Here is a 12,646-nt window from a genome sequence, read left to right on the forward strand (position 1 = left end):
TTGTTAAAGGTAAACCAAACCTTTTAATCAATTTGCCAGATGGGAGTGCCGAGATCTACAAAGAGCACACACGCTGCTTCTCGGGCTCCACTCAAAGAACAAAGGAAAGTTAGAGGAATTATACATTTACTTATCAATAAAACACACCTTCTAAATCTGAGTGAAAGATCCGTAGCCTAAGAGAAACAAGGGAGGCTGGACCCATATATTTGCAATGTCAGCCTTATTCTCAAATCTTGGCACAGCTTCAGTACAGCTGCCCATTCTGGAAGGACAACTAACTCCATTTTGTTTTCAAATTACTTCCATCTTGGTTCCAGAATGGGCATCCGTCTGTGAACCTTGTAAGACTTGGATGAAAGCCACTACCTTGTCCTTAGCTGGGACAGGCAGTTCAGACAGATACCTAATATGGTGCTGTGCCCAGACAATACATCTCTATGTTAATACATTGTTTCAGTGATTAGTATAAACCAAGCTTCTAAGATTTTCCCAGAATTTATTCTGCTGGGAAAATTCTCTTTTAAATTTGACTGCTTGCTGTTTTTCAGCAAATCCCCATTTTTAATTTACAGACCAAATTAAATTATTTTACACAGGTCGGGATAAACTTGCTTTATTTGTTACGTAAGGCACAAATGCGTCAAAACTTTCTTTAAAAAACCCACTTTAAAATGCCGAAGAAGGAACTGCAGATGCTGGAAAATCGAAGGTAGACAAAAATGCTGTAGAAACTCAGCGGGTGAGGCAGTATCTATGGAGCGAAGGAAATGGGCAACGTTTCGGGTCGAAGCCTGTAAATGAGACATTACACACATGTAACTTCAAGATAGTGTTTAATATACATTCAGACTTAACAACATATTAGTAGTCACTGGCTCCAGCCTGCTACTGAACTGTGTAGCAGGAGAAGTGGGTGTTAGTATAAATGATACAGTGGGGCGGGATTAGTCATGCTAAGATATATATGATTGGTTGCATTCATAAACCAATCTACATCCTTCCCCTAAGATTGAGTATGGTGGGTACTCGTGCCATTAAAGTTAAACAAAATCACCATATCTAACAGACGGTTTACTGACACGGCCCGAACACGTACGGCCCAAACCCTCCCCCCCTTCATCTGAAAGATTAGCAGGCAGCGAAAGGACCGGAGGCGAGAAGGACATGGAGGGGGCTGGAAGCGGCAGAGTGGATACACAAACAGGAGGGGTGAATCTGCGGTTAGTAACAGCCACGTCACGCAGAGGAGAACAGAACATGCGAGGAGTGGGGGACGTGCAGGGGCTTGTAACTGGATCTGCAGCAGACGGAAGGAACAGAAGTGGTGGAGCGTAGGGACCAGCTGGCGGCGGACGGGGTTCCTGCACAGCCAACAGATGTTGACGACTTCTGCGGTAAACTGTCCCTTCATAGTCCAATAGGTAAGATCGAGGCGCGTCAGCTGTGCCAACCACGGTGTCCAGGCGGGAATATCCACTCGCAGTTTGTATACAAACAACCTGTCCCGGCAGCAGAGGCATGAGGGGTTTGCATGACCGATCGTGTGACCGTTTCTGAATATCGTGCTTCTCCTGAATGGGCGTTTGGATGGAGGCAGGCTCCAGCACACGAGGTATCCGCTTGTACTGAGCAATAGGAATCGGTGTTCGTGTCGTTCTGGACATAAGCCGCTGGGCTGGTGATTCCAGGGTTGCGTATCTGGCTATATTCCTGAGGTTCAGCAGATCAAGGTAAAAGTCCAAATTCGCCAGGCGCGCTTGCTCCATCAGTTGTTTAGCGCTCCTGACAGCCCGCTCAGCAAGTCCGTTACTCTGCGGGTACTCAGGGCTGCTCGTAACGTGGTCGAAGTTCCATCGGTTGGCAAAGAGCTTAAACTCGTGGCTGGTAAACTGTCTACCGTTGTCGGTCTGCAAACGGACAGGCGAACCGAATGTGGAAAAGTGTTTCCGCAGCTTGCGGATGACCATTTCAGACGTGAGGGAGGTCAGGAGTTCTACTTCAAACCAGTTGTAGAACGCGTCTGCAAGGACGAGGTAGTGCTTCCCGCGCCACTCAAAAATGTCAGCTGCCACCGAAGTCCAGGCCAGGGCTGGTGCAGGTTGTTGCAGTAGGGGCTGCCACTGCTAGTGGGGTGCGAGACTGTTGCAGATGGGGCAAGACGAGACACGGTCTCGTATGTATTTGGCCATCCCCAGCCAGTAGAATCGGCTCTGTGCTTGGGCGAGTGTAGCATCGAATCCCGGGTGACCGCTGTGTACCTCACAGTAGTATTTGTCGTGCAGCGATGAAGGGATCACGACTTTGTGGCCCTTGACTATAACGCCGTCCAGTATGACCAGTTCGTTGTGTCTGCTGGAGCGCTAGCGCGCTTGTCTGGCCAACCCCCTTTAATTACTGATGACAGTCTTTGGATAGTGGGGTCGGCAGCAGTATGTTCGGCTAGGCACTGTAGTTGTTTAGTGGGAACGAAGTCAATGCCGAGTACTAGAAGGTCTTCCCGTTCATAGGGGTGGCGGTCACAGGATGCTCGAGGTGCACGGGAGAGGGTGGCGGCAACGTGTATGTCAGTGCCTTTTTTATAAATGAGGGTGAAGTCAAAACGTTGGAGCTGCATCATCATGCGTTGCAGTCGAGCAGGTGCGGCGTGGATGGGTCTGTTCAAGATCGTCACCAGCGGCTGGTGGCCCGTTTCGACCGTGAAAGTGTTCCCAAAGACAAAGCCCTTGAAATTGGAGCAGGTGAAAACGACAGCGAGCAGCTCTTTCTCGATCGGCACGTTGCGTTGTTCCGTGTCGGTCATGGTATGGGAGGCATTGGAAACAGGCAGAAGGCTGTAGACAGGCTGCACCGAGCCCGAATTGTGAGGCATCACAGGTGACAGTTACAGGGCGTTTCAAATCGATAAATGTCAGAGTTGGAGCACTGGTCAGCTTGGACTTTAAAGCATCGAAAGCTTGTTGGTGCTGCGGGAACTAGGACCAAGCGGTGTCCTTTCTGGTCAGTTGTCGCGGGGGCGAGCTCAATTCGCTGAGGTTTGGTATGAATTTACCAAGATAGTTCACCATGCCCAGGAAGCGCTGCAGGCCGAGCACGTCGGTGGGGGCCTGTATCTCAGTGATGGCAGCAGCTTTCTGTGGGTCGGGCTTGAGTCCGGCGGGCGTGAATACGTGACCAATGTATGTGACCTCGGAGACCCGGAACTTGCACCTATTGGGGCTGAGCTTGAGGGAGTGAGTACACACTTGCCTCCCTTTGTGAATTAATTGGATCGGCATCGTGGGCAGCGCCGAGCAAGGACGGGGAGCTGTATTTGTTATCGACCTGCATCAGCATGTTTAGGTTAGGTCTGGAACCTGGTGGAACTTTCCCACGAGAACGAAAGGCAGCAGAGAAATGGTTCATTTTCTTGCAATAGTTACAGGCCTTTCCGTAGGCAGGACAGGGCGACTGCCTGGCATGCGGATAGTTGCAGTTTGGGCACTTCATGGGGGGCTCACTACTAGATGCAGGGTTGCCCCCACCCTCACCCAGACTGATGTGAGGGTGGGGGAGGCGGGAAGAAAAAAGGAAGTGGTGGAGCCAGTGGGCTGAGGGAGAGCTGAGAAGGTGAGAAAGTAGGGACCACCTGAAATTAGAGAAGTCAATGTTCATAACGCAGGGGTGCAAACTGCCCAAGCAAAATATAAGGTGCTGCTCCTCCAATTTATGATGGGCCTCACTCTGGCCATGCAGGAGGCCCAGGACAGAAAGGTCGGATTCGGATTGGGAGGGGGAGTTGGAGTGCTGAGCCACCGGGAGATCAGGTTGGTTATATGTTGCCTGGGTTTCAACAACTAAGTTACAGAGATAGGTTGAATAAGTTAGGCCTTTATTCTCTGGAGCGCAGAAGGTTAAGGGGGGACTTGATAGAGGTCTTTAAAATGATGAGAGGGATAGACAGAGTTGATGTGGACAAGCTTTTCCCTTTGAGAATAGGGAAGATTCAAACAAGAGGACATGACTTCAGAATTAAGGGACAGAAGTTTAGGGGCAACATGAGGGGGAACGTCTTTACTCAGAGAGTGGTAGGGGTGTGGAATGAGCTCCCAGTGGAAGTGGTGGAGGCAGGTTCGTTGGTATCATTTAAAAATAAATTGGATAGGCATATGGATGAGAAGGGAAAGGAGGGTTATGGTATGAGTGCAGGCAGGTGGGACTAAGGGAAAAAGGTTGTTCGGCACTGACTTGTAGGGCCGAGATGGCCTGTTTCCGTGCTGTAATTGTTATATGGTTATTATGAACCGAGCAGAGGTGTTCAGTGTATGTGCGTAAGAGTGTGTGAGTGAGTGTGTGTGAGAGAAAGTGCGTGTGTGAGAGTGTGTGTATGAGAGTGTGTTTGTGAGAGAAGGGATGTTTGTGTGTGAGAGAGGGAGTGTGTGCGTGTGAGAGGGACAGAGAGAGGGGTGTGGGAGAGAGACAGGGAGTGAGAGAGGGAGTGTGTGAGAGAGAGGAGGGGGGCACCAGAGGGTGGAGTGGAGAGAATTTGTATACGAGTGGGCGGGAGAGGGGAGAGAGGAATGTATATGTGCAGCTTTGAGGGCCATGTGGAGTATTGCATACAGTTCTGGTCACTCCATTACAGGACTGATGTGGAGACTTTTGGGAAGGCGCAGAGATGGTTAAACAGAATGGTTTAAAAACAAGGAACTGCAGATGCAGGTTTACAAAAAAGGACACAAAGTGCTCGAGTAACTCAGCGGGACAGGCAGCATCGGCAGCATCTCTGAAGAGAAGGAATGTGCGACTGACGAAATGACCCGAAACGTTACCCATTCCTTCCATCAGTTTGTGTCTACATAAACAGCGCCTATCTATCCATGTGGCGGTGTGCCAGCAGGCTGGAAGAGCGGGCAGAGGCCTTGCCACAGAGCCGGTAGGTGAAGGAGCGCTGACCGGTGTGGACTCGCTAGTGCTCCAGCAGGTGGTCAAGGCGGGTGAAGTTCTTACCACAGGACGGGCAACGGAAGGGACGCTCACCGCTGTGGGTACGTCGGTGCAGCCACAGGCTGGACATGCGGGTGAAACCCTTGCCACACTCAGCGCACACAAAGGGTCAGTCTCCGGTGTGTTTCCGCTGGTGCTCCCGCAGCTCCCATACTCTCTTGTCACAGTGGGAGCAGCTCCTCACCAGCATGGGTCCGCCGGTGCTGCCGCAACCCCCGCAAGCTGTCAAACCCTTCACCGCAGTACGGACAGTCATAGGGCTGGCCACTGGTGTGCACGTGCGGGTGAGACAGGGTGTGGGAATCCATGGCAAAGCGCTCTCCACACACCGGGCTGGGGACGGGACGGTCGCCAGCATGCACCCGCTTGTGGGATCGCAGCTTGGAGGAGCTGGTGAAGCTCTTGCCGCACTGGGCGCAGGTGTAGGGGTGCTCCCGGGTGTGGGTGCGCTGGTGGGACTGCAGGTGACCAGACTGGGTGAAGCTCTTGCCGCACTGGGCGCAGGTGTAAGGGTGCTCTCCGGTGTGGGTGCGCTGGTGCACCAGCAGGCTGTTGGACTGGGTGAAGCTCTTGCCGCACTGGGTGCAGGTGTATGGGCGCTCGCCAGTGTGGGTGCGCTGGTGCAGCACCAGGCTGTTGGACTGGGTGAAGCTCTTGCCGCATAGGGCACAGTTGAAGGGCCGCTCGCCGGTGTGGGTGCGCTGGTGGGACAGCAAGTTGCCAGACTGGGTGAAGCCCTTGCCGCACTGGGCACAGGTGTAGGGGCGCTCCCCGGTGTGGGTGCGCTGGTGGGACAGCAGGGTGCTGGAGCAGGTGAAGCCCTTGCCGCACTGGGCACAGGTGTAGGGACGCTCGCCGGTGTGGGTGCGCTGGTGCTCCAGCAGGCTGGTGGAGCTGGGTGAAGCCCTTGCCACACTGGGCGCAGGTGTAGGGACGCTCGCCGGTGTGGGTGTGCTGGTGCACCAGCAGGTTGCTGGAGCTGGGTGAAGCCCTTGCCGCACTGGGTGCAGGTGTAGGGGCGCTCGCCGGTGTGGGTGCGCTGGTGCACAGCAGGCTGTCGGAGCGGGTGAAGCCCTTGCCGCACTGGGCGCAGGTGTAGGGGCGCTCGCCAGTGTGGGTGCGCTGGTGCACCAGCAGGTTGCTGGACTGGGTGAAGCCCTTGCCACACTGGGTGCAGGTGTAGGGCCGCTCCCCGGTGTGGGTGCGCTGGTGGGTCAGCAGGTTGCCATACTGGGTGAAGCCCTTGCCGCACTGGTTGCAGGTGTAGGGGCGCTCGCCGGTGTGGGTGCGCTGGTGGTTCAGCAGGTTGCCGGAGCGGGTGAAGCCCTTGCCGCACTGGGTACAGGTGTAGGGCCGCTCCCTGGTGTGTAGGCGCTTGTGCATCTTCAGGTGCTTGGACAACTTGAAGCCTTTGCCGCAGTCGGAGCAGGTGAAGCGTCGCTCACTGCTGTGCACCCGCCGGTGCCGCCGTAGCCCCGACAACTGGGCAAACCTCTTGCCGCAGGTGGAGCAGCCATAGGGCTTCTCGCCCGTGTGCACCCGCCGGTGCATCTTCAGCTCATTCGCCGTCTTGAAGCTCTTGCCACAGTCGGAGCAGGTGAAGGGCCTCTCGCTGGAGTGCACGCGGTTGTGCAGCAGCAGAGTGCTGGAGCAGGTGAAGCTCTTGCCACATTCCGAGCAGTCAAAGGGGCGTTCTCCCGTGTGCACCCGCCGGTGGATTTCTAGCTGGCTCGGGTACTGCCAGGCCTTGCCACACACGTCGCACTCATAACGCTTCTCCTTGTTGTGCCCCGTCATGTGGTCCGTCATCGATTCTCAGCCCCTCGAAGCACAGCCCGCACACCGAGCAGATGGGGGCTCACAGGCACCCTGGCCGCCCTCAATGGCCGCTCACGTCCCCGTCTCTCGTCCACAGCAATGGCTCAGAAACCCTGCAGGAGTGGAACACAGAGGGTCAACAAGTTGGCAAACAGGACATTACTAGCACATGTTGGGTGCGTTTATGGCGGAAGAAACCGTTATATAATTCTGTGCGGCACAGTTGCTGCCTCATCACCAGAGACCCGGGCTCGATGCTGACTACGGGTGCTGTCTGTGTGGAGTTTATACGTACCGTTCTCCCCTTGACCTGCGTGGGTTATTAGTCCGGCTGCTCCGGTTTCCTCCAACATTTCAAAGATGTTCACGGTTGTAGATTAATCGGCCTCCGCAATATTGTTAAATTGTCCCTAATGTGCGTAGGATAGTGCTAGTGTACGGGGTGATCGCTGGTCGGCGCAGACTCCACGGGCCGAAATACCTGTTTCCGCGCTGCATCTCTAAACTAAACTAAACCAAAGAAGGGTCTCGACCCAAAATGTCACCCATTCATTCTCTCCACAGATGCTGCCTGTCCCTCTGAGTTACTCCAGCACTTTGTGTTTATCTTCTCCGCAGATGCTGCCTGACATGCTGAGTTACTCCAGCACTCTCTCTCCCTGTCTCTCTCTCTGTCTGTCTCACTCTCTCTTCCTCTCTGTCTCTCCCTCTCTCTCTCTCCCTCTCTCTCTCTCTCTCTGTCTCTCTTTCTCTCTATCTCTATCTCACTGTCTCTCTCTCTCTCTCTCTCTCTCTCTCTCTCTCTCTCTCGCTCGTGTCCCTCCCTCTCTCTCTCCTCTCTCTCTCTCTCTCTCTCTCTCTCTCTCTCTCTCTCTCTTCCCCTCTCTCTCTCTCTGTCTCTCTGTTTCTCTCTCTGTCTCTCTCTCTTTCTCTCTCTCTCTCTGTCTCTCTCTCTCTCTCCTCTCCCCCTCTGTATCTGCATCTTTCTCTGTCTCTCTCGTTCTCTCTCTATCTGTCTCCATCGCTCCCTCTGTCCATCTTTCTCTGTCTCTCTCTCTCTCTCTCTCTCTCTCTCCCTCTTCTTTCTCTCTCTCTCTGTCTTTCTCTTTCTTTGTCTCTGTCTATCTTTCTCTATCTCTTTCTATCTCCCTCGCGTGTGTCTCTCTTTCTTCCTCTCTCTCTCTCCTTCTGTCCCTCACTCTGTCTCTCTACGTCTCTCACTGTCTCCCTCTCTCCCACTCTGTCTCTCTCTCTCTCTCCATCTGTATCTCTCTCCCTCTCTCTCTGTCTCTCCCGTCTCTCCCTCTCTCTCTATGCCTGTCTCTGTCTGTTTGTCTCTCTCTGTCTCTGTTTCTCTCTCTCTCTCTCTCTCTCTCCTTCACCCTGTCTATCTCTCTGCCTCTCCCCTCTCTCTCTCTCTCTCTCTCTGTCTCTCTCCCTCTTTGTCTATATCTGTCTCCTCATCTCTCTCTCTCTTTCTCTCTCTCTTTATCTCTCTCCCCCACTGTCTGTCTATCTGTTCCTCTCCGTCTCTCAGTGACTGTCTGTTTCTCACCGTCTCTCTCCGTCTCTCTCTCTCGCATTCTCTCAGTTTCTGTCAATTTCTCTCTTTCTTTCTCTCTCTCTCTCCCTCTCTCTCTCTCTCTGTTTCTCTCTCTACCTATCTCTCATTCTCTCTGTCTTTGTCTCTCTCTCTTTCTCTCTCTCTGTGTCTCTCTCACTCTCTCTATCTTATTCTCTCTCTCTCTCTATCTCTCTCTATCTCTCTCTCACTCCATCTTCTCTTGATCTCTATCTCTCACTTTCTCCATGCCTCTCATTCTGTCCCTATCTGTCTTTCTCTCTCTCTCTTTGTCTCTCTCTGTCTCTCTCTCTCTCTGTCTCTCTCTCTCTTTCTCTCTCTGTCCCTCCGTCCACCTCTTTCTCCCTCTCTCTTTGTCTCTCTCCCTCTGTGTCTCCCTCTGTCTATCTCTATCCGTCTCTCTCTCTTTCTCTCTTTCTCTCTCTCTCTCTGTCTCTCTCTCCTCTCTCCCCCCTCTCTCTCTCTCCCCTTCTCTCTCTCACCGTCTCTCTCTCTCTCTCTCTCTGTCTGTCTCTCTCTCTCTTCTCTCTTTCTCTCTCTCTGTCTTCTCTCTCTCTGCCTCTCTATATATATATCTATCTCTGACCCTCTCTCTGTATCTCTATCTGTTTCTCTCTCTCCGTCCCTCTCTGACTCTCTCCTTTCTCCCTCTCTTTCTGTCTCTCTCACTGTCTCTCTCTCTCTGTATCGCTCTCCGTTTCTCTCTCTCTGTCTATCTCTCTCTCTCTCTCTCTGCCTCTCTCCGTTTCTCTGTCTCTCTCTCCCCCTCTCTCCCCCCTTCTCACTCCCTCACTCTCTGTCTATATCTGTCTCTCTCAATTCAATTTTCAATTTTCAATTAGTGTGTGCGTACATATGTGCATGTTGGTCATTCACCGTCACTCAGGTTATGGCATGCTGTTGCGTATTGTGCACCAAGATGTGCGTATTTCCTTCGCCAAGGATTATTCTTAGTTTTGATGTATAATCTAGTTCTTTAAAATCAGGGGTTGCCACACTGACTTTGTCAAAGTATGCTTTTCTTGTTTTGTCAATTTTTTTGCATTTTAGGAGGAAGTGCACCTCTGTTTCAACCTCATCAGTCAAACAGTGGCCGCATATTCTGTTTTTCTCTTGGTTGCTAGAATCTCTTCTGTCTTCCTTTTTCAGCTGCCAAATAGTAGTCACTTAACCTGTATTTGGTGAGGGTCTGTCTGCTTTATGTCTCTAACAGTTGAGAGATAGTCTGCCAATTCATAATCTCTTTCAAGGGCACGGTAACATTCTAATCTGCTTTGGCTTTTGGTTTCTTTATCCCAATGTTCCAAGTACGTTTCTTTACATTGTTTGATAATTTGGTTCACTCTAACTGGTGATTGGGGGTCAGTATTGATCTGGGGCCGGTCAGGGTTTAACTGGATAGGATTTAACTGAATAGGGGTAGTTAGTCTCAGTGCCAACTGACACAGGGAACTCTTTTCTGGGTTCCCCTCTTGTGTTTGAAGGGCTTTAAACTGGAGGGTATCTGGGGGGCTAGATTTAAGGTGATTCCAAAAATTTGGTACACTTTTCTGAATATTTATTATCAGTGGGTATCTGCCTAGTTCCGCCCTACATGCGTTTGTTGGTGTTTTCCTTTAGATACGGAGGATGTTCTGACAAAACTCCGCATGCAGGGCCTCTGCCACTGACTTCGGTGGTGGGAAAGATGCTGGAGTCAATTATTAAAGAGGTAATAATGGGGCATTGGGATAGCAGTAAAAGGATTAATTCAAGTCAACATGGATTTATGAAAGGGAAATCATGCTTGACTAATCTTCTGGAATTTTTGGAGGATGTGACAAGTAAAATGGATGAAGGGGTGCCAGTGGATGTAGTGTTCCTATACTTTCAGAAAGCCTTTGATAAGGTCCCGCACGGGAGAGTGGTGACTAAAATTAGAGCACATGGTATTGGGGGTAGGGTGGTGACATGGATGGAAAATTGGTTGGCAGACAGAGTGAAGCAAAGGAGTGAACGGGTCATGGAAACATAGAAAATAGGTGCAGGAGTAGGCCATTCGGCCCTTCGAGCCTGTACCGCCATTCAATATGATCATGGCCGATCATCCAACTCAGTATCCTGTACCTGCTTTCTCTCCATACCCCCTGATCCCTTTAGCCACAAGGGCCTCTTCTAACTCCCTCTTAAATATAGCCAATGAACTGGCCTCAACGACACTTCCCCAACATCGGGAACAATCTTCCTGCATCTAGCCTTAAGCTTTGTGTCATCTGCAAACTTGGAGATGTTGCAGTCAATTCTCTCGTTCAAATCATTAATATATATTGTAAATAGCTGGGGTCCCAGCACTGAGCCTTGCGGTACCCCACTAGTCACTGCCTGCCATTCTGAAAAGGACCCGTTAACTCCTACTCTTTGCTTCCTGTCTGCCACAAGGGCCACATCTAACTCCCTCTTAAATATAGCCAATGAACTGGCCTCAACTACATTCTGTGGCAGAGAATTCCAGAGATTCACCACTCTCTGCGTAAAAAATGTTTTTCTCATCTCAGTCCTAAAAGATTTATCCTTAAACTATGACCCCTTGTTCTGGACCTCCCCAACATCGGGAACAATCTTCCTACATCTAGCCTGTCCAACCCCTTAAGAATTTTCTAAGTTTCTATAAGATCCCCCCTCAATCTTCTAAATTCTAGCGAGTACATGCCGAGTCTATCCAGTCTTTCTTCATATGAAAGTCCTGACATTCCAGGAATCAGTCTGGTGAACCTTCTCTGAACTCCCTCTATGGCAAGAGTGTCCTTCCTCAGATTAGGAGAAAACTGTACGCAATGGGTCCTTTTCAGAATGGCAGGCAGTGGCGAGTGGAGTGCCGCAAGGCTCGGTGTTGGGGCCGCAAATGTTCGGCACGGACTTGTAGGGCCGAGATGGCCTGTTTCCGTGCTGTAATTGTTATATGGTTATATATATTACTGATTTGGAAGAGGGAATTAGGAGCAACACTAGCAAGCTTGCGGATGACACAAGGCTGGGTGGCATTGTGAACTGTGAAGAGGTTGTTAGGAGGTTGCAGGGTGACCTGGACAGGTTGAGTGAGTGGGCAGATGAGTGGCAGATACAGTACAATATAGATAAATGCGAGGTTATCCACTTTGGCAGCAAAAACAAGGGGGCAGATTATTATCTAAATGGGGTTAGGTTAGGTCACGGGAGGTACAGCGAGACCTGGGCGTCCTTGTACACCGGTCACTGAAAGATGGCTTACAGGTACAGCAGGCAGTGAAGAAAGCTAATGGAATGTTGGCCTTCATAACAAAAGGATTTCAGTATAGGAGTAAAGAGGTTCTTCTCCAGTTGTATTGGGCTCTGGTGAGATCACATCTGGAGTATTGTGTACAGTTTTAGTCCCCTAATTTGAGGAAGGACATCCTTGAGATTGAGGCAGTGCAGCGTAGGTTCACGAGATTGATCCCTGGGATGGCGGGACTGTCAGATTGAAAAGACTAGGCTTGTGTTCACTGGAGTTTAGAAGGATGAGAGAAAATCTTATAGAAACATATAAAATTATAAAAGGACTGGACAAGCTAGATGCAGGAAAAATGTTCCCAATGTTGGGCCAGTCCAGAACCAGGGGCCACAGTCTTAGACTAAAGGTGAGGTCATTTAAGACTGAGGTGAGAAAAAACCTTTTCACCCAGAGAGTTGTGAATTTATGGAATTCCCTGCCACATAGGGCAGTGGAGGCCAAGTCACTGGATGGATTTAACAGAGAGTTAGATAGAACTCTAGGGGCTTCAGTTCAGTTCTGGGCACCGTGTTACAGGAAAGATGTCGTTGAGCTTGGAAAGGGCGCGGGGAAGATTTACGAGGATATTGCCCGAACTCGAGGGGCCTGAGCTACAGGGCGAGGTTGCAGCAGCCTGGGACTCTATTCCTTGGAGCGCAGGAGGATGAGGGGTGATCTTATAGAGGTGTACAAAATCTCTTGCCCAAATTAGGGGAATCTAGGATCAGAGGACATGGTTTTAAGGTGAGCGAGGCGGGGGTGGGGAAAATTTGAATAGGAATCTGAGGGGCAACTTTTCATAGAAACATAGAAAATATGTGCAGGAGTAGGCCATTCGGCCCTTCGAGCCTGCACCGCCATTCAAGATGATCATGGCTGATCATCCAACTCAGTATCCCGTACCTGCTTTCTTTCTGTCTTTAGCCACAAGGGCCTCTTCTAATTCCCTCTTAAATATAGCCAATGAACTGGCCTCAACTACACTTCCCCAA

General features: G+C 50.9%; 1 pseudogene; it reads right to left on the reverse strand.

Moving 5' to 3' along the window:
- LOC129693631 (gastrula zinc finger protein XlCGF57.1-like) overlaps positions 1-12,646 on the reverse strand; it is a 17,389-nt pseudogene continuing 4,743 nt past the window's right edge.

The sequence above is a fragment of the Leucoraja erinacea genome, unplaced genomic scaffold (assembly GCF_028641065.1).
Source record: "Leucoraja erinacea ecotype New England unplaced genomic scaffold, Leri_hhj_1 Leri_374S, whole genome shotgun sequence".
NCBI classification, from domain to species: domain Eukaryota; kingdom Metazoa; phylum Chordata; class Chondrichthyes; order Rajiformes; family Rajidae; genus Leucoraja; species Leucoraja erinaceus.